Genomic DNA, 23,060 nt, shown 5'->3' with positions numbered 1-23,060 from the left:
AAATTAAGCATGAAGATTACAGAGTCAAGAACTGGAAAGTTAGGAATGTCGGAACTATAGCTGGAATGTAATGGCAAACAACGTGATCCGGCCTCTTCCTGGCAAATCTGTGCAGCAGACAGAAAATAAATGCAATAGGCTTCTAGGTCTTACTGAGCTCTCTGAAAAATAACAGGACAACATTTCTTCTTCCTTTGTTTTTATCTCCTTCAGTGTCCACCCGATGCAGTAATGACCCAGAGGTCCAGAGGAATACACGCTTTCTGATTGCATGGTTAAAAAATGCAGCCTAGTACATATACATTAGCGAGTGGGAAGGAATGAAAGTGCAGACAACTATCCTTTGGGATCCTGATAATGAAAGCACTTGCAAGGGATTTGTCACTGTTTCCCACTGAGGGGAGGACGGCTGCAAATCTCTGAAAATTAACATATCTAAATGTCTGTTAGTGCTTCATTATTATTAATCAAAATAAGAACAGTATTTTCTGGTTTTATCTCTGCAGATGTCCCCTCTGCACTCAATTAGTAAAGGAGAGGTCTGATTAGCCTTGTATATTATTAAGGGCCATGCCTCCGCTATAAAAGAATGCATGATATTATGTTTCCAAGCAGATATCCTGATTACTTCTTGTCAAAAAACAGGACCAGTTGAGAGAACTGTCACGTCAGGTACTGAAATCTTCTGAAGATGTGATATAATATTATTATCCTAGAGATAAGGGAAACAGGCTGGGGGATTTGCCCCGGTCCTGGAAATGGAAAAGTAAAGGAAAGAAAAACTTTCTTATTTTCTTTATCTCTTTTTTTTCCCTGAGCTTTTCACTTTATTTAAAGCAATTTTAGCCATTTTATTTATATATGTATATAAAATTGTGAACCCAACCGAAGCAAACTGATTTAAGGAACTGAAAAATTTATCATTTCCTAAAACTCCAGGTTAGCCAAACCACCCATGCCTGACTTCTGGTAACACTTCTGTCTCTTAGTTTTGGTGAAGGTGCACAGCAGTTTTCTCCTGGAGGTCCCAGGACATTTCACTTAATCTTCAGCCTCCCATTCTGGATCTCAGTCACATATTTCTGTGTGGCCATAGCGAGAGCACTAAGAAGCTAACCCAAGGGAGGACACAGAGAAGAAGAACTGCGAGACAGCCTGCCTGGCCATCCTGAATAACGCTCCCAATTTGTTAAGCTCTAGAAGAAGACTGAACTTCCCTAGTGTTATTGTTTTATTCTTCTTTTCAAATCATAACTTAATGTTTTTATCCTCTATGAACTATTGCACTGCACACAATAACTTAATGGTGAAGTATTTGAAAAACACTAAAGTAAATATATAATAATAATAATGTAAATGGACTGACATATGTTTATGATTATTGTTACAAATGCCTTTTAGAGAGGCCATATAGAATCCTCGAAATTTATCTTCTTTAACTGTGGCCCAAAATTCAGGGTTCTGTTAAGTACATTCAGCCTGAATCTTTTTGAGTTTCCATGTCAAGAAAGTATAGGCTTTCAAAACAGACTGAGTCTGACCATAACACCGCAGGATCAGAGACATACTTCTGCCGCAAGGGAAAGCACTTCAAACATCAGGGTGCCAGTCTGTCAACACTTATCACTCAGTGGGTTACACTATCTCTCAAGCAGATTCTCCCTCCGAACTTATACTTCATCACAGTCCTGACCTTGCCAGATAAGGCCCCTTCAACGGAGTTCAAGGCAGTATCGTGTAAGACGTGAACAGTTTATTCACTGCTTCTCATTATCATCTCAGAGTTTTGTTCTCTAGAAGCTAAAATGATTTCCTTGGCAGTTGTTGGGGTGTCTGTGGAGGAGAATGGGATGAAGAAAAGTCGAACCAAGAAAGTGTTACAGTGCAAAGGACTCGAGCAACACTCACCAGGTCATGAACAAATGATTGCTTCTGAGCCCATTTGGTGTGCAGAGTCCCAAAATGGGATGGAAACCATGACATCCAGGGCATATTGTGCTTCAGCTAATAACGTGCTTCAGATCAAGAAAAAAACAGGCAAGGCTGCATCATTCTGGGCTGTGTCATATGGACTTTTTTTTTCCCCTCTTAAATATTCCATTTGCTTTTCATGCCAAAACAAGAAAAGAAATACTTTTAGCCTTAGGGGCCTGACATAAGCCTGCAAGTAAAATAGCCAGGGCTGAAAAAGGTTTTACAGTTTTTAAGCAAGTACCCTTTTTTCATTCCTTAATCATATAGTTATAGTCAGGGAACTCACCCTAAGCTCTAAACAAACAGTGAAGTTCAGATTCAGCTGCCTTTATTTGCACTGGCATCTATGGAGACCAGGGCAAAATATTGTACAAACACAGCATAAGTGTCAATACCTTCCCTGATGAGCTTATAGCTAAAAAGACAAAACAGACAAAAGGTGAGAGGAGGCTGTAGGCATGTGTAACTGGAATGTGGTACAGTTACCCTCAATCTAGCTTTGACTTGAGTTTCTAGACCCCAAAGGCTGTCTATATCAATAACTAAAATGTGACAGATAATATTTGCAGGTCCTGAGACAGAGCAGCCTGGCTCAGCTAATTATGTCCATACAGCTAAACTTTCCCTTCAAAAAAGATTGATCTCATTCATAGTGTCTTCCGGGAACCCTCTATAACGCCATAACTTTTGCTAAGGCACTTCTTGGGAAAGTACCAGTTAACAAGGGCCCAAACCAGGCCAGTGAGCCTATTTGCAAACATTATGGACTACTGCAGTCCAATACTGTGTCTTGGCCTCGTTTAACTTACAAACGCAGATGTAACCCATCTGTCTCTCATGCGGTCTGCCTGCGAGTCCCTGCTCCCATGAGGAAAACATATCCTTAGGTGATGAGCAGAGCAAGAAAACTAGTCAGCAAGAAAACCAGCAAAGAACTACACCAGGTTTTGACGATTAAAAAATACTGTCTTTCGTCGTGTAGTTTCAACGGAAAGAACAGGATGGCCTGAAACCCTGTAATTCTTCAATGTGAATTCAGATACCAGAATCAGACCAATGGGACCATCAGCTAGAAAGGAAAAAATCAAAAGGGTTGGTAAGTTTTGTTAGGGAATGGATAGCTAAACTATAAAGAAATCTTTGAAATTTGAGAAATCCTCAAATAACAGCAAATAGCTCATATTCACTGCAATACTTAAAAGTGTCCGGCACATAGATATGCTTTTAGAAAGAACTTCACCTACCTCTCCACAGACATCCTTTGTTCAGCTTCCATGAGATATGGACCCCCAAAAAAGAAACAGTGGAGACAAAAGCCATACAGGCAGCGCTGTGACGTTGGCTCTAACACTTGGAGGGGCACTACTGACCTCTGGTACTGTCGCAGCCCTCACACCACATGTCACCACTTCTTCCCTTCTGCTCATGCCCTCTGTTTCTGTCAACATTGGCTGGATTAATTTCAGAAGCTTATGTACAATAATGCTATACCTGCTGGAAATGGATCTGCAAGACTGAGAACAGAAGGATCACTATGACTAAATGTGAGTGGAAATGGACATTAAGCTTTTCAGCTGTTAGAGCTACAAAGAAAGATAGGTGTTGAATCTCTTGATCTCTTCAACCATATGCTCAGGAGAAGTGATTAACACTGATTATACTTAAGATACTAGCAAAATTCTTGCTGGTATCCTCTTTTTATGTCCCAAAGATGTGATGCTTATTTTTTTAATCCAAATTCATGAGAAAGAAAAAAAAAATAAAACAAATAACAGCATGTATCTGTGAAGAAAGTTTCAGGAAATATTTTATGGCAAAGAACAATCCTTCTGCCATCCAGCTGTTTGTTTTGTTTTAACAATTGATGAGAGGGGAGTGTCTGCAGCTTCTTTTCTTCTTCCCTTTCCAAAAGCCTTGGGGATGTTTCTTTTCAATTTTGAGCCCGCTCTTCTGTTGGGAATTCTTTTACCAAAGTGGAAGTGTGAATGATACGAATGGAGATCATGCTGCTGCTTACCTCTTCTCTTGCTGCTCTGTGCTATTTGCCTACTTCTTCTGGAGAACACAGAAATAAATCTTTTCTTTTTACAGGTTTATCTGCATCTGTGGAAGCTAGAGACTCTGTCTCGCTAAACCATTTATAAATTCTTCTGCAGAACTGAAGTAATGTGTCTAGTGTGGAGAAGGTCTGGAGTCAGGAGCTACCAATTTGTCTGATATAGAAAGCCTGACTGCTGTAATACTCAGCCCTCACACCTCCAGGGCTGCTGAACCTCCTAAAAGCTAACAAAGCCAGAATCAACACAAGGGCACTCCAAACATTTGTTGGAGAGTCTGGTATCTCTTACTTACATGTTAAAATGCTGAAATGTGGTTTCCTTTGTTGCTGGTTCTCACCTTCACAACCTTGGGCAAAATTTCTCCCGAGTGATGCAGAATCATGCAGTGCCCCAGAGAAATTTCCCTCTCCCTGCTCCAATCCAGGTAAAAGGACAGCAGGAAAAAGGTACTATGGAGCTGAAGAGAAACTATAAAAAGCTAACACAGGTGCTACAAAAAGCAGAAAAATAGAGAGGTTTCTCTCTAGTTTCCTGTATGTGTATGTTGTGTCTGTAGACACAACTACTATGGATTTAAACAGGCTCTCTCCAACTCTTTGAAGTCAAGGGAACCACTCCAGCCTCTTTAATCAGATTCTCTTTGCTTTAGTCATTAATGACATTGGTGATGTGACATAAAAGCACCCAGCAAGCTGTTATAATCCCTTCAACAAACAGCTACCCAGATGCTCAGCAGCCATGGCAGTGATCTTCCTAAATTAAACTCTATGTAGTTTTTCCTACACTAAAATACCATACACTCCTGCAGCACTGTCAGTGATCAATAGGAAATACCAGCTCCAGCAGCTACTAACCAGTGATACAGAAACCTATCCTAGTTCAGCAGCAGACTGGAGACACTGTGGTCCAAGCTGCAACAGCATGTTTCTCTAAAGATGAAGGGAGCAGAAAAAAATTGCTGCAGAGATTATTTGGCTGAACCTGCTGGCACTGAAGCAGGCTCCTGTGTTGCCAGTTGAAAGGGTCACCCAAGCCCACTGCCCCAGAGCACTAGAGCCTAAGTGAAAGTAAATATTTTGGACTATGGTTTGCTGTCAAAGATGCTACTTTCCAAACTCATTTTTTCATCCATACCCCAATATATTCCTAGTGGGGAAATGCAGCTGAGAGGAATTAAAGGAATACTGTGATTCTAAAGCTAGGATTCCACCATCCTAAACTTAGTCATCTGAAAACTGGGTTTCAATTCATGTAGTTTCCATTTACAGTCATTAGAGAGACAAAGCCACTTCAGGGGCTGATTCATCCCAGCAACTTTAGATTCTTAGTCTGTTCTGAGGATCTCCCACTCTACTAATCAGACAGAGGATCTATGTGACCAGCCTAGGTTGTATACTCAGAGTTTTCCCCTTGCAACCCTCGATCAAAGTTCCCAAATGGACACAAAGTTCTAACAGTTGGAGTCACTGTCCCAGTAGGAATGTACCAGTACAGGCTAGGAGCTGACCTGCTGGAAAGCAGCTCTGCAGAGGAGGACTTGGGGGTCCTAGTGAACAATAGGTTGACCATGAGCCAGCAATAAGCCCTTGTGGAATACTGTCACATGTAGGCCAATGATATCCAGAGGTGCATTACAGAGAGCTTTGTCAGCATACTGAGGAGGTGATCCTCCCCTTCTACTCATCCCTGGTGAGGCTGGAGTACTGTATTCAGTTCTGGGCTCTCCAATACAAGAGCGACACGGAGCTACTGCAGCAAGTACAGCAAAGGGCTACTAGGATGATTAAGGGACTGGAGCATATGAGGAAGGGTTGAGAGAGTTGGGACTCTTCAGCCTGGAGAAGACTGAGGAGGGAATATTATCAGTGTATAAATATCTGAAGGGAGAGTGTAGAGAGGATGAGGCCAAACTCTTTTCATTGGTGCCCACTGATAGGACAAGAGACAGCAGGTACAAACTGAAACACAAGAAGCTCCATCTGAGTATAGGCAAAAAATCTTTACGATGATGGTGACTGAGCACTGGTCACCCAGAGAAGTTGTAGAGTCACCTTCCTTGGAAAATTTCAAAAGCCATCTGGCACAATCCTGGGCAATGTTCTCTATGTGGCACTGCTTGAAGATAGGGATTGGACTAGATGATCTCCAGAGGTTCCATCTAACCTCAACAATTTTGTCATTCTGTACTTGCACAAGAGAATCTTTCTATTGAAAGTGGACTGAGGGACTGGAAACAATACTAGAATCAAATTCCTCTCAAAAACTGTCCAAGAATCAATGCTATAGGTCCAAAGTTTAGCTGCTACAGTGAAAAAAAAATCCTCTGTAGCATGAATGAGCTCATCACGGACATTTCAGTCTTCCAAAACAACACTAAGCAACCCCTTCAAATCAGCTGCAAGCAACAACTACAACAACTATCTACAGCTGTGAAAGTGCAAGTCACTTTATCTTTGTGACTCAGAGTGAGGATAGTACTTCATTCTTGTGGTAAATCTGTTTTCTAATATACTTTATAGCTTTTTCTGAAGAGCTTTAACTCATGTTCTTTGGACATAGCATGTAGCCTAGTGGGGCTCTGAGCCCAGATGAGCCTTACAACAATGGCTGCAGTACAAACAATAATAATAACATCTAGTTCTTTTATGCATTGCCCTTACTCACCTCAAAACCTGTCTGTATTACTGACATAAATTGCCTTGCTTGATTTGATTCTGCCTGGTGCAGCATGAACAATCAATGTAGTGCCAGAAGAAAGGAAGCTGCTGCAAATCCCTGGGCAAGAGCTGCAAAAACATCAAAATCTCTAATGAAATGTGGTCTGATTGCTTCAATTTTAAAATTTTGTGTTTTTTCCTTTTTTTTTTTTTTTTTTTTTTGCCATTAATCCTGGAAAATCTCCAAAATGAACTTGATACAAGTCCTGAGTATCACAAAAGATGCATTCTTCCCCATACCTATAAATCATCTTTGGCAGACTTCCCAATTTTAGTAATTATAGACTAACCGCAAGTCCCGCAGACATAGCACAGAGATATATGGCTTTGAGTGTGCTGCCTTCTGTTTTTAACTCAGATATCTACAGCAAGTTATTACATGAACCACACATTAGACAGTAGAGCAATTCAATACCAAAAGTCTGTTTAGGTCTCTGGTTTGCTTGATGGATGTTATATTGCTGATCTATTTTTATGTATTATTTATACTGGTATAGTATCTAGAGGTCCCAGTCAGGGGCAGGGCCCTATAGTGCTACACCCACCACAAAGAGGGATGAAATAGGCCCACCTCCCAGCAGTTAATAGTTTAAGTATGTACTGAATGACATCAGATGGATAAAAGAGTCAGAGGGAGCCGAAGATGGGGGAGTTATGAATAGGATAAGTAATGAGCAGAGCACATCAGCTCTGTAGCTATATATAGGCAGCCTTGTGTGCCTGTCACTGATGTCTGTTTTCTCGCTGTTCTCCGTATTGTGTCTTACGGCCACCTGCTGTGAGGTGTGGATGAACAGGGCTTTACTCTGTGAACAATTATGCATAGAGTTGTCCTCCTTGTGTCTGAAGCACTGGGCACCTGGAAGTGCCTTTCACTGCCCACATTAGGGATCTAGGTGAGATTCCTAAGCCAGAAGAAAGAGGTAGGTACCTACAGAGGGTGACTCAGAGCCCCTGAAGTAGGTGCTTATGATGTGAATGCACAGGGTTGGAGTCACAGAAAGGATTAGGGCTCCTGAGTGTTTAGAGAGCCTGGGACAAGTCGGTCTTGCTGGAAATTTTATAATCTTCATCTCTATTTCCCTCAAGTGTTAACTATCAGGCTTTAAGTGACTCAGCTATGATCCTTTGGCAGCAGGAACAGCCTTGAGTCCTAACAGTGCCCAGTAACGTAATGCCTAGTTCATGTCTAGGCTCTCTGGGGAACCAAAGATTGGCACATCTCCCATCCAATGCACTGGCTGAATCCTGCCGAGATTGAAGATGACCAGAGACATTTGCAGTGGTCTCATAAGTTCATAACCTTGCAACCCAATGATTGCTCTTGAATGTGAGGGTTCTTATTTCACATCCTTCCTTTATTTGAGAGGAGGTGAATCACGAGTGCTCCACACCTGGCAAAAGCCCCTGCAGCTTTTAGATCCCTTCTGTGAACACTAAATCATCCTGTAAACTTAGGACAACTCACCTCTGATTTCTTGATGATGCAGGGCCCAAAGCAATGAGTCTGAAAGGTCAGTAAAAAGCAATAAAATCAAATTCCTGAAAAAAAATATTTTGCTGTTCTGAATTCAGCATACTTTGACATTCTTTATCATAAGTTTAATCTGATATCATAAGTATCCACAGGCTCTCTGACATCAGATCCCTACCACTGAAGGGGCTCGTTGCTCACTTTTCCCTGCTTCTTTACTAGAAGTTGAACCAGCAGGTAGGGTCCTGCCATAGCAAAGGGACTCACTCTCCCCTTCCCTGCAAAGTCAGTGAAGTAGGTAAGTGACAAGCAGTTGTGAGGAAAATGAGCATCCAGCTGTGTGAAGATGAATTCTGTCGAGGCTGGAGGTGGGACCTTCCAAAACAACAGGGACAAAGCATGAAAGCAAGTGTTTTCTTTGAAGAGTGGAAACCAAAAAGAGCAAACTAGTCACAGAAAGAGACTGCTGTCCCACGGGGTAACCAACTTAATAATACAAGGGAGAACTCTATCATTGAGTCACGCCTACAGAAGGGTAAACTAATTAAGCTCATCTTTCTTTGAAATGCAAACTTGTGCAATTGTATGGGTTAGCAGGGGCCTCAGATGGGTCATCACAGTCTTCTTCATTCTCCCTCATTGCTTAACCTCAGAGCCTCACCATCCTACAGCTGCTTTGCACATGGACCTCCAGCAGCTCTAATGGAAGTTCCCAGCATTTTTGTAGTCTTTCCATCATATAATTTTCATTTTCCTACTTTGTGAGTGTTTTTTTTTTTAACTCACAGTGCCCCAAATTGTAATTTCTGTAAGGGTAAGTCATTGTCAGGTAGGTAGTATGACTTAAAAGTAATGGACTGTTCCAGTTAGCATGAAGTCGTTTTATTAAAGAAAAAGACATTAGAAATAGTTTTCCAGAAGAGTTCGGCTCACACTGAACTACTAAGGTCCAGATTTCCAAATACAGTATTATGCAACTTGGAATATGTAGTCCTTAATAGATACAGTATTTCTTACTAGTTCTTGCACGGTGGAATTTTGTTGGGATGTTGCTAGTCTGCACAAAAGGACTGTGTCACAGAATGTGGAGGAGTGAGACCTCTATCATGTTACTGCTTTTTCCATAGAGGATTTCCTGAACTTCTAATAAGATATAACAGCAGGAAAACACAAGTTCTTTGAGATGATTTCTGTAATTTTTTGAGAGAACATTTCAGAAAGCACACCAAGAGCTCTCCCCTCCCTCATTAAAATCAGGTTGAGTTGATTCTATATCATCCTTAAGACATCATTCATTTTGCGTAGCTTCAGCCATCTAAAATACAGACATTGTCTTGGCTCCCTCCAGAGAAGGAGACAAGCACTGCTGGGGTGAATTCATCCCCTGCCTTAGATAACTATCTCTGAGTGGGATGCACTGTCCTTAAGAACACCTTATCTCTCTGTACTGAACGTGGGGGAAGCTTAGCTGGCCACCTTACACTAAAGACACGTAAAATAAATCCTATTTTGATTATATTTTCTTTTTATTCTATTCAGTGTAATTCCATGGCTCTCATTATCACAACTTCTGAATGCCCATATATTCTGAATCCATCATTCTCCTGACCCTATATATAGGGTGATTGTATAGCCATTTACACACATATTGCTGAGGCAAGTAGATGCCAAGATTCAGACCTGCAAAGGTATTTAGCAAGTTAATTGTCTAAATTAGGTGGTTTGCAACCTCAACTGACTAACAATTAAGGACATAGACAAAGAAGTAGCAGTTGGGTGCCTTTAGGAATTTGCTAGGATCTGAACATAAACAATTTTCTCAGGGACATATATCATGGACTTAACATGAGGTCTCCTGAGCTGATAGCCTAACTTTACCACTAGGAAAATCCTCTGCTGTTTTTTGGAATTAAAATTTTGAAGTATTTACAGTCAGGTCTTCTTTGTTAAACAAGCTATGAACACTCAAATCCTTAAATTTTTCTTCATAAATCTAATCTGACCAGATCCTCCCTTCTCATTTTATTGCTTTTATTTGAGCTCTCTCCTCAGATGTTAACTGAGCAAATTGAAGCCATAATCTCAGATTGGATTTTTATGTGTTGCTGTGATACAAATAAATACACAAACATCAACAGAAGGGTTGACATTCAGTGAAAATATTATATTCACTCCAATGAGCACAGAGCTCTGCTTCGTAGCATTTGGGCTCTCTATATCTCACAGACACTGTTTGTGGCACTTGTAGGAATAACTGAGCAAGACCTTACAACTGAAATCCCGATGGCTTCTCAACAGGAGAGCGTCAGGGCACAGTGAGTGAAGGAGCGGATTAGCAGCATACAGACTGCCCTGAGTCACTTCCCATAAAAGTGTACATTAGAAGCCTTTTAATTAGAGAAGCAGGCTTGCTTCTCTTGGAAAGCAGAGGTAGCATGTATACCCCGAGACTGGTCATGCAGAGTGTCGGTGTAAAGGCACCGCTCCGTGCACCCAGCAGCGTGCTGACTTCTGCATGTAGACAAACCTTATCAGGCCAGGGCAGGCTTCAGTATTAGGTGATATCTTTCTCTTAGAATAATCTTGGGGAAAACTGCTGAATGCTAAGCACGTCCTCTGACTTCACTAGGACTTCTACCTGGGCATCCCAACACAGAATATAGTGCAATTAAGTAAAGTAAGATGAGTTGATTTATAAATTAGGTTCTACTCAACTCATCTTTTTTCTTTTTTTTTTTTTTTTTTTTTTTTTTAATACTTTCAGTATGGTAGAACAGTACAGCAAGTTTCCATAAGCAGACAGGTGACAGTCTCACGCTATCCAAACAAATGACAAGATTAAAACATTATTTCTAATGCTACACAAGCGCAATTTTCCCTTTCAGGCCAGAAACCTTGATCTCTAAACCATTCAAACCCACCCCACATTGCTTTCAAAGGCCATCCACATTTGTTTCCAGAATCATTAAGCACAGAATATGGTCAGTTCGTGGGAAACATACAGCCAAAGTAACGTACATCTTTCAGGCAAAATGTTTAAACGATTGTGAAAAGTTTTTCACATTGCAGATTCATAGAGGGACATTTGAGCAATTCCTGTGTTAAACAGACCACAGAACTTACCTGATTACCCTTATACTGAATCCAATAGCTTATCTGTAGACTAGTGCATAGTTTCCAGATAGGACTCACTATCTGAGGACACTAGGAAATGGAGATTCTGCTACTCCCTTAATAAAAATGACTTGTCCATTTTTTGTAACATCTTTTCCATCAAATTGCATCACCTGTCATCTGAAATTGGAAAAAAAATAATAACTTCCCACACTGAAATGAGAAAGTTTTCGTCAAACAACCCAGCTTCAGAAAAAGGAAATAAAGTTGTTCTGTATCAGCATTTCCAAGCTACATTTTGTGAACCACAACTGGAACACACTACTTCAAAGGTGCATACAAATCAGAAAACCTCAACCGCCACCATCTCTTTTTAGGGACACAAGCACACTGCAAACACTGGTCAAAATTCAAATGCCTTTTTGATACCTTCTCTCAGCCTAATGAAGTTCCAGATAGCAGAAGAAGGAGAGGAAAAAAAAAAAGCACCGCCCTGAGACCACATCTTCAGTTTGAGCATATTTGGGAAATAAAGAGCTCTCAGCAGCTGTTGCTGCCTCCACAGCCTCACAGAGCTTTATTTTGGAGCAGTGGCACACAAGCAGGCCAAATCTGGGAAGCTTTCTGGGAGGCCACATATTTGAAACTCAGATTAGGTCCCACCATGTGGATCTAATAAAACTAGATAGATTTGATCAAAAAAGCTACCTATATCTAGGAGAAAACACTAGAGAGTCTGAGGATCCCGGTCCATCTGAATATAACATCCTGCAGAACACTACAGAACTATATACAGCTATAGAACAACCTTTGTTTCCCCAGAGGTCACTCGAGTTTCTCCAACCACTTCCAGCACTATTTCAACGTTTCTAAGCACTTGCACTCACACCTTTCCTCCTGTGTAGCTGAAGGATGAATGAGGAGAGACAGCAGTTTGAAAAGGCCATGCCTTCCAAGAGTCAAAGTGCTATTTTGCTGAGAAAAGAATGAAAACAAATAGACAATAGGGATAATACTGTGCCCGTGGTGAGACCTTGTGAGATTCCCCCAAGGGCATCTCAAAGGACAGTGGTATTCTTTGCTGATGCTTGCACCAAAGATAGCAATGTGACTTCTCCTCAAAGTCAGTGTGTCCCAGTTATTCCAGCCTCACACACAAAGTCACTTATACGGACGAGTCCGGCACTTTATAGACAGTCTGATACTTTTATCTTGGAGGTGTCAGATCCCACTTGTCTTTGTGTCATGTGAATTCCTGAACAGAAAACCATCATAATGAACCCAAACACATTCCAAAAAGATCTTCTCATGTCATTTTAATGGTATTTACCTTACTTGCAGGGAAAAAAAGGACAAAAGGGACAAAATGGATTTTTTTTTCTCCTGTCACTCACTAAGGTAGATATTATTAAAACACTGTGATAATCTACAATAAAAATCTAAGTATATCCTGCTCTGTTCCAAGAAAATTACCATGCATACTTCAGCTCAGATCAATCATAGTAGAGATACACCAGCGAGATGAGTGGTGTAAATGCTATCACAAAGAAAGGCTTTTTTTTTTTACCGGTGTCATGAAAATTTGACACTAGACCAGAAACTGCCTATTTCTGAGTTGTCTGCCTTTTAACACCTTAACACCACACACGTAAAACCACGGCTGAGTGCGGCACCCTTGGGGAATGGAGCTTCCCCTGCACGACTATCACTAGGATTTAACAGCATGCAACAAAACTGTGCCTGGAGTTTTCACCAAGGCACTGAAAGAGAGTTAAATTGTAACAGCAAAAGGAGATAGAATTTAAGAAGGGAAGAAGATGGAGGCTGGAGAGGGGTGTACTGCGGCTTGAAACTACCTGGAGAAATGCTGCAGCAAAAGCATGAGGGTGGGTAACTTCACCTAGCAGAAGGAAGTCCTCGTGCCGCAGGAAGACACACTGGCAGTCACCATGGGCTCAGCACAGTGGAAGAGACAGAGATAAACCAAGATCATACTGAGAATATGACAAGTTTGGCTGCCTTTTTTCTTTCTCTTTTTTTTCCCCCTCTTCTTCTTCCCTCTATGAAACCAGGCATTTGGGACTAAGAGCAGTAATTTCCCTGCACTGTTCACTGCTGCCCCTTCCAGCTTTGCTCTCAGGCTGTGATAAGGTATGGAAATTGGTATTTGAGCGTTCAGCAGTGTTTTGTGCTTAAGTATTTTCTCCTTGTTCTTACACATCTCTGCACAACAACAAATTAAAAAAGCAAGAGGGAGAGAAGCTGCCATCACTGTGGGAGCCAAAGCACAATAATTTCTCTGCATACTCAGCACCACCACACTGGATTTTAAGAACCATCAAGGCAATTGATCTCCATTTCGTTCTAGCACTCATACTGCCATTTAGGAAAGCAATGATCTACAGCGAACACACAGGCGCTTTGGGCTTGTGAGCACAGCACAACATTGATCCGTACTTGAAAGTATAAATCTCTTTGAAAATTCCTACCTTTCCTTTTTCCTCCTCTCCAGAGGAATACCTTAATAACAGAGATCTATCATTTGCCTCCTCACATATTTTATGAGTGAATTTAAGCAGTCTTCAACGTGTGCAGTCTATTATGATTTTATCTGAAGGTGGAAAGTCTTCCCATAAGATGACTAAATTTATTTCACTGAAAGGTGTTCATGCAGCCTGGGTATAATATTGGGAAAGATATTTCTTTACTATAGATTCATTTTTGCCTTTTTCTCTCTGAGGCAGCTTTATGACATAATATATGTCTGCTTTTTGTACATGTCACTAGAGATTATAACCACAAAGTCATAACTCCAGAATAAATCTATACACTGCAAACAATATTATCCAGGACACTCATCTTAAAAAGATAGGTAGCAAGGAACAGCACATGTAAATGCATCCTTTCTTCTAGAAAGAGGGCTTAAAAGACCCTTAAACCTGGACAATGTTAGTAACTCACTGGGATGAATCAGTTCTCTCATTTTTTCCTCAATTAGCTGGGACCAGCCTTCCAAATATGGCTCCCAGTGAGCTTTGCCTTAAAGCCTTTAAAACTTTGAGCTCGATTTAAAAAATAATAAATTGAGTCTTAAAATAAACACCTTGGATTTACTCAGGTCTGAGAAAACCTCAGTTCTGACAGTGTTATATACTGTATAAGACACCAGATAAACAGACTACAATGATTCAATCAGTAGTTTGCTAAAGCATCCCTGTTTATAAAATTGTTTTTGCCAAAAGATCAGATTCATAACAGAGGTTTATGATATTAACTGCCTCTTTAGCCAACCAGGTCCAGACCAACATAGGAAAGCATCTTTTTCTGTTGCTGAGACCTGTATATAGTCAAAGCTCCTTGACGAGGCGTTCTCCTCGGTACACAGGCTCCCACTCCCGGGTGCACATACACCAAAGCTGTGGTCATCCAAAGCAGGTTGGTGCTTGTGGCATTCAGAAAATAGGTGTTGCTCTTCCCCTGTTCCTTGTAAAACCCAGGTGGGTAGGCATGCTCAAAGCACACCCAGTTCTCCCACAAAGTGAACCTAGAGGAAGATCTCCCAACCTCCTTCACCCAGCAACTCCGAGTTTAGAGCTCCCCTTCCGGAACAGATAGGGTTGGACCTCTACTCTAACGGCTGATTCAATTTGTAGTTCTGTATCCAACAGTAGATATCAACATCAAATTATTAACGAGAGATCCATGAAGAGAAATCTCTCGGATGCTCTAACCACTGAGCCATCCAGCTGCTCTTTGTCGAGCCACTGGTAATGAAGCACTCACAGAAAAGCAGAAGTGCAGCGACTGTGAAAGCCAGAATACCCAGCTGCACCAGGACTCGGGCACACTCTTGCAAGTCACAATTTCAGGTCACCTCAGAGAAAAGCAAGCATGTGAACTGCTAAAAGATATGCTTATAATATGCATATATATACACATACACACATGCATATATATACACACTTTTATATACATATATGTATATATTTTTCGAAACAAAGAAAAGACTGACCTTACATAGACACCGGTCTGCTAAGACAGCTCATAACTGTGATCCCAAATAGTAGCCTTCTGCCAAGACTTCTAGCTTTTGGGGATCGTATCTTAATCACTCATCTCACCCAGGCATGGCTTGAGGAGCAACAGCACTTGCTTACTAGCTTCTCTTTACAGCTCTATTCCTCAAAACACTTTGAGTGTACGCTGAAAAAGTTGCTGGCTGCTTCTAAAAGCATACTACATCCCTTAGCTATTAAAAATTACTCCAGTAATTCCAGTTAAGCTTCTCTAATTTACACCAGTCGAAGATGTAGTTTGTTACATCTTGAATTTTTCGCAACCTAGTGGTTGTTCTATGCTGCCATCATTCCCAGCGGAGACTGTCCAGCTCCTCAGCACAGCAGCTGCATCTACAGGTTCTAGCATAAGTTCATCTCTCATCTCCAGAGCGCTTCATGTTAATGGGAAATGTATTGTGACTTGTGTAAAATTTAAAGAAACAAAACAAAACAAAACAAAATCCTCTGTGGATGGTTTTCCTATAATTAACGGGATCTTTATCAATGCCCTCACACAAGAGTATTTTAATGGAATCCCAGCCAGAAACTGTGTTTTCTTAAGTTATAACTCTCAACCAAAGTCATGCAGATTTAGAAATCTATTGGAAAATAACATTTTACAAAAATTATATGTTAAATTTGGGGTTCAGGAAGGGAATGGAGGCAATAAAGATATCTTCTCTGATTAGCTCAGCCTTTTGAGTGAACTAATAAGACTCTGGGTTTCTGTTCCTTTGAATTAATCTGTTCCTGCAGCTTAATGGCTTGCAGTATTTTGCTTTCAGATAGCTCCTTTCACCTGGGTGACAACAGCTGTCCTCGCCGTAAATGTGCAGAGATAGGTGCAGATCAGGTGAAAATTGGTGTGCCTGTTCCATAGATGAATAAATTGAAATATCTTTTCTCCTTCTTGTTAAGCTTATGTTTCTGTATACTATTTCTAATAGATATTTTCTAAGATAAGGCGTTCTACTCCAGTTGAAACAAAAATGTTAAGAGCCTCTGATTCAAAGTATTATGTGGCTCAATGGATCCCAGAATTCCAGATTTCTCATGTGGAAACTTTGTGCCTCCAGAAAATCCTCTAACTTCCTTATAACATGCCTCCCAAGAATAAAGTGAAGCTGTGTCATTCAGAAATTAATCTGCTAACCTAAGGAGGCCACAGGAACCAAAAGTCATGTTAATTCAATGTAAATAATTTATTTAGGCACTAGGCCAAATTGGATATTTATCTTTCACAACAGGGGATCTCATCATGAGTTCAGGTCTACTGTGATGCTTACATCATTCATCAATCAAAAAACGGGCTGAGACTGCTGTTTATTCTACCAAATAAAACTATTTATTATTATTTGCTTTCTTGATGCATCCATGACTCTCAGTCTCAGTGCTTGCTGATCCTTGTCCCACATTATGGTTGTATATGTTTTGTTTGTCTGTTTAATTAGATACATCACTAGAGCTGAATACAGGAGGACCTTCGTTACTGAGTGACTGGAACCTCCTGATGCTGCTGTAGTTAATAAATTAATAATAACGTTTTTGAATGAGAAAAAAAGTCCACTGTTTTGCAACTAATTAATACATAAAATGAAGCAATAAATCATGGTGATCCATATCTTATGTGAGCTTCACACTAAGATTTTAAAAAATATGGAAAACATATTTTTTTTTCTGCTATCTCCCCTGATTTCTATTAAATGAGGGATTTTCACTGAGGTAACATATCATCACACTGTAAGTAGGACACAGTGTAGTTGCTTTGAAGATTTATTTATGTTTTTAATAAACATTTTCAGGTACCTGCCCAAGCAAAATAACAGTCATAGAACTGAATAAAGGATCAATATCTTATATGCAGGTGGAAGACTTCTTTTAAAATTGAGAGCCTGAGTGTGGGAATGTTACATCCTCTAATGGCACGGATTGTGAAGAAAGTCAGAAAAATAGTGGGAGAACCTTGTAGTCGAGACTGACTCTTTCTGGACTTCTCCAAGAAAACATATTTGCAACAGCATATTGCTCTTTGCCATTGTCCACTCACTTTATTTACCTTCCATTAAGTGTAGCTGTTTAGCTCTTTTCAAGCCAAACAGGATGTTATGAACATAGATTTCCTTTATTACACCGCTCTAAAGCCTTTTATAGTATAAGTCTTCACAAAACCTCCCATATGTATATTATAAAATTACAGGGAATAAGTTCCATATGAAAAAATCATCATATTTCTTCATACTGTTTTTTAGCAGGGATTCTGACATTAAGCATGAGAGCAACAGACATTGTTTTAATTCTTCATTGTGGAAGGAAAAAGCAAATCAACTTTTCTTCTTTGGTTGAGAAAGAATTTTTTACATTCTCCCCCTTTGCAGTCTCTCCCTTGCAAAACCAAAAAAGGATTTCAGCCACACAAAAAGTAACCACAATTATATGGATTGTGTCATTGATAAATTCCAAGGGAATATAACAGGCTAGGTAGGCACATACCATTAGATCTAGCTCTTCAAACTATTAAAATTCTAGCCAAGATTAAGCTGGAATATTTGGCCACATCAGCCCTCAGAACTGCATTTAACTTTTAAAAGTCTTGATCTGACCCTAGATTTAGACTTTAGGAAAGTACTTCTTTCAAGAAAGCATTTTCATAGCAGTCTATCTTTAAACATGTGCTTAGGTCCCTCAAAGTCACTAAATACAGATAAGCTGAGAACAGGCACAAGTCTCTCATTTCATGACAGCCTGCCTTAATTTTGTATAACTTTTAGTTAATCCTAGGCTTTCTGTTTGGAGTGAATTTAGTCCTGAGTTATGCTGATGAAAGATGAGATCAGACTCAGGGCTGCAAAGTGTCCAGGATTTTTGGAAGGAGACATTCCAGGAAAATGGATAATTTTACTCTTCTCTACCCCCTAGAAGGAAATAGAATAGAATAGAACAGAACAGAACAGAACAGAACAGAATAGAAGAAAAGAAAAGAAAAGAGAAAAAGAAAAAAGGCAGCATATCATTGGAGTATTCTCAGATATTTTTTTTCTCTCCTCTTCTGCATAATAACTGCTTCCTGCAAGGCTCCTGATTCACTCACCAACTAGATTGGAAAAAGTTTAATTCTGGATATTTGTTTTGCTTTTAAACTGACCACATCCAAAGGAAAAGCTCACACGACTCTTCTTTCTGTTTACACTAATACAGGAGGAAAGAAATAAATGCAAAGACATACAGAAAGCATATGTGTTACTGAAAACAGAGTAATATCTACAGTCTGCAATTCATGAGGTGCAGAGGGTCCTAACCAGTTAAAAGTCTACATCTACATATAAGCTCTAGAGTATGAATTTTTTTCTAGCTATATATATCTTGAACCTTTTAGGATTCTTCTTGTAAATGAAGGTTGCAAATAAATGCCTCTAACATACGGGGCTTAGTCTGTTCAGTGAAGCTGACTGTAGGTCAACTAGCAGTTAAAGCTGACTATGAGGTACCAGCAGAGCTCTGAAACTTAATCATATTTTCCAGTTATGCTGTAGGAAAGTGCAATGATCTAGTTAAGGTCAATATACTGTTCTAGACCTAAATGCCACACCCATCACCCTGGTAATCAAATCGAGTCAATGAGTCAACCCAGATGGGAATCCAGGTTCTTCTTGGCTTGCTGTTATCTACTCTGCCCATTAGGCTGTATGACTTCCATAACTTATTTTGGAGTTGCCATGAAAAGAAAATAAATCCACATGATGCTAAATGCCGCTTCCCAGCTGTAGCGTAAATTGGAATTTTGGAATACAGCACTGCTCTCTGACTCATTCTGGATCCACTCCATGTGATGCTGGATCCATCCATGCTGGGGAGAGAAGAACATAAGGGATTTTTCTTTCTTTTTTTCTTTTTTTTTTTTAATCAGTTGCTCTCAGATAACACGTGGATGTTCATGTGGTATGTCTCCAGGATGCAAAAAAATAAGAATACAAGAGGCAGTCTTTCTAAATACACAAGGATGGAGAGAGGATAAAAGGACTAAAGATTTATACCAGGATAGTTTAAGCACTGACTCATTGTCAATGCTAAGTTTATAATTAATACATGAAGCTCAGACAGAAATGTGGCGGGGGCGGGGGCGGGGGGGGGGGGATATTACTGAGGTGCAGCACTATATAAGACAAAAGACAGCACTCCCAAGGAGCAAAAATTTGCTTCACACATAGGTTAAATACAGCCACCACACTTCATATCTCATGGGCATGGCTTTGCTCTGAGCTTCTCTATTGCTTGTTTGTAGTTGGAGAAAGTCCAAAAAGCAAGGAAAACAAACACATCACACATTCACTGTGTGATTTATTGGTTTAACAACACTCATCATGCACCTTAAACAGTTGCTATGCGTTAAAAAGACAATAGGCCAAATATAGCTCCTGGCTTTCACGCAGACTGCCTTGCCAGGATAAAGCGGTAGGAAAGCCTGCCTAACCAGCACCGAAGGATTCCCTCATCGAGGAAACCTCAAAGCATATAGAGGTAACTCAGTGGCCAATTCCAGCACAAGAGGTTTCAGCCAAAGAAATGCCGGTATGTGCTGGGAATTCAGCTGATACTCAACTGAGGAATCAGCCTCTTGGGAGCCACAGGTTACTGGCATGTCTACACTGCAGTGCATACACTGAAGAGACACCTGAGATTACAATTTCTGTACATTTTTAACAGCAAAACAAGAACTAGAGAGGAAAAAACAGAGATTCAAAAAGAATCTAGAAAATTGTCATTACTTTGAAGACTCCAAACTGACAGCTTGCTTACAGAACAACTCATTGAATGCTTATGACTTTCTGCAAATTAAACTACAAAGACTAATTTGGTGGAGCATTCACAACTCCACTTGTTCTGTGATGAGAGTATGGAAAGAGCAGATAAACACACATCTTGACCTAGGACCGGACGAAAAATAGAAATAGGTTTTGTTGGGAGTGATTCATTCTTTGGATCATGCTTTTAATAGTTTAGTGGTTGCAGTGCTGATTTATTTATTATTATTATTAAATCACTGAGCAATAGTGATGCAGTGTCCTTGAATACTTAAAGAGCTCTCTCTCAATGAAAAGCATTTACTTCTATTTAATATTCTAGTTTAATTAAAATATTTCTTTTCCTAGGGCCCTATTTCATTTAATTCAAGTGCAAAATCCCAAATGGCTTTCAAGGATGCAGCATAATTTGCATAACGAACATAGAGACAGCTACAGAGAAAACATCATTTCTTAGGAAAAACATTGAGAAGTAGGGGGAGAATCGGGCTATTATGTACAGTGTTTGGGAAGCTTTTGCTGACAGTAAATCCTAGAATTGGAGGGAAACAGGAGCAGGTGGGTTCTTGAGAGTGAAATCCAACACAAGCATCACTGTTAAAGAATCTATCTGTAAGTACCCAGCAAGAAAAAGCTGAGGACAGGAAAATGATTCAAAATCATGCGTTTCTGAGATTTATTCACCTTACTTAGTACTATTGGAAGGCATTTCCCTTTAGCTGGGATTAATGTCCTGAGAGCATCTTAGAAGACAGACATGCCAAGTCTTTCACCTGAAGTCATTCTTATCTTTTGAGCCATGGCAGAGGGTTACAGGGGGGCTGCTACTTCCATTTCATAGGTAGAACACTCATACCCATGGCTGGGGGAAACTTGGGCTCAAATCTCTTCCACCTGATATGGAGCACATATCTCTTCCAACCTCTGTGCTTCACTATTTTATCTAATGCAAAGTCCGCTCTGTTTGCCATACCCTCAGAATCCCTGTAGCACTGATCCAGTGGTAAGAAGAGGGAAAGTAAATTTAGTTCCTGGATCTCCAGCTAGTCTGGATGTCCAAGCCAAGATAAAGTTCAAATAAAAGTGAAGGCAAGCTACTCAGCCTGATTAAGGCTGAAATGTTTCTATTTATGAAGCATTACAGAGCAGAACTTGTTGTGAAAACTTTAAGAAAAAGAGATGTGACACCTGAAGAATTTGGGTATTAATTTTGGTAGTAGGATTACAGTTATGGATTAAAATACCCAAATTCCATTTAGAAAGATGCTTTGACATTCAGCTGTCATTGCTTTAGCAAAAGACCTACCCCTCTACATACTTTGGAGGAGCCGATGAGTAATTCTGTTCTGTATCAGGCCCATTATGAGCTAAAAAACCTATCTAAAAGCCAATGATGCACAGATGTCTCAAATACACTAAGAGGGCTTGAAGAATAGAATAAAAATATTGTTCCATATGGTAAATCATTTACTAAGCGTCAACAGTGAAACAGTCACTTTACCTGCTGGCTAGACCTGTAGTAAGTGAAAGTATAAGTAAGTATAAAAGAAAGGTGACATGATACAATTGCTGCAAAAGTTCTAGCCTGCATCTTGAATGACCAGCTTTGCGGGGCAGGGAGATGCAGGGTTTAGCTGCTGCCTTCTCAGCAAAGTGCTCTCTGGGGTATGGTCAGATTGCTCCACTGATCTCTATTGTTCTTGGACAAGTCTTTCCCAGTTCAAATAAAAGCGGAGCATTTTTAAAGGAAACATAGGTTGCTGCTTAGTGATTCTTTGCTACCCAGGCACCAATGACCTCACGTGCTCTGGAATGCTTCTTTGCTAAAAGCAGCAACTTTCATTTTGTAATATTCGCAGAGCAAGAAGGAGCTTTAACACCCTCCGTGTATTGCTCAAAGCAGAGGTTGCCAGTGCGAGAAGAGTAACCGTCTCCAGAGCAGTCAGGTGCTCGGACACCCTCAAGGCGACCGCGCTCCTGGCAGCGCCGGCGGAGCGCACGCAGGAGAAGCGATTCTGCCGCGGGCCGGAGGCGCCGCCGCGCCGGAGTGCAACAGTTTCGCTGCTTTGCGCGGGGCGCGTTATGCCCGCACGGTCGCCCCGAGACAGCTCCGCCGAGGCGAGGCGGGGGCCGCGGCGCGGAGGGCGGCGGCGAGGGAAGCGCTTCTCCCGCCCGCCCCGCTCCCCGCGCCCCCGCAGCCCCCGCGCCCGCGGCTCCCCCCGGCGCCGCGCTGCCCGCAGGTGCAGCCCGGCCACGGCCGCGGGGACGGCGCGGGGCCGCTCCGCGGGCGCGGCAGCCCGGGCACCTGGCGGCAGCGGCGCCGGGGTCGGGCGGAGGGTTGGGGGGTCCCGTGCGCGCAGGCTCCGCGGCGGCTCCCCGCGCCCGCGGAGCCGGGGCTGGCGCTTACCTGCTGGGGGTCCGGGGCGGCGGCGCTGCGCGGGGAGCGCGGCGCAGGGCGCAGGGCGCTGCGCGGGGCCGGCGGCGGCGGCGGCGGCGGCGGCGGGAGGGGTTTCGCTGGCGCTGCGAGCGAGGCGGGCTCCTGCCGGGCTCGGCGGCGGCCGAGGGTCTCCCTCCTTCTGCGCCGAGTGTCAGACTTTCCCCTGGCTTCCCTGCCTCCATCCCCACCACCCCTTTCCACTCCCTCACACGCACATGCACACCCCTCCAGCAAATGGGCTGCCTGGCGCCCGGGGGTGTGTGCGCGTCTCGGCGAGCGTGGCAGCCAGCCGCGCCGCACCCCCTCCGCTGCCGGCTGCTCCCGGCGCGGCTCACAGCCCCGGCCGCCAGCAAATACCAGCTCCGCAGCAGCACCGCACCGTGCACCGCGCTGGCAGCCGCAGCTTGCCCACCCGCCACCGAGGGAC

At 41.8% G+C, this 23,060-nt stretch overlaps 1 protein-coding gene across 1 annotated transcript in view; it reads right to left on the bottom strand.

The window, feature by feature from the left end:
• Window positions 1-22,681, bottom strand: part of SEMA3D (semaphorin 3D) — a 139,091-nt gene extending 116,410 nt beyond the window's left edge. Inside the window, exon 1 of the mRNA XM_062581305.1 lies at window positions 22,604-22,681. The gene's annotated coding sequence lies outside the window, so the exon portion shown is untranslated. The remainder of the gene's footprint in view (window positions 1-22,603) is intronic.
• Window positions 22,682-23,060: the final 379 nt, after the last annotated feature.

This window comes from Rhea pennata, chromosome 1 (assembly GCF_028389875.1).
Source record: "Rhea pennata isolate bPtePen1 chromosome 1, bPtePen1.pri, whole genome shotgun sequence".
In the NCBI taxonomy this organism is placed as follows: domain Eukaryota; kingdom Metazoa; phylum Chordata; class Aves; order Rheiformes; family Rheidae; genus Rhea; species Rhea pennata.
The sequence above is the reverse complement of the archived record's forward strand: the minus strand, read 5'-3'. Positions and strand labels throughout refer to the sequence as shown.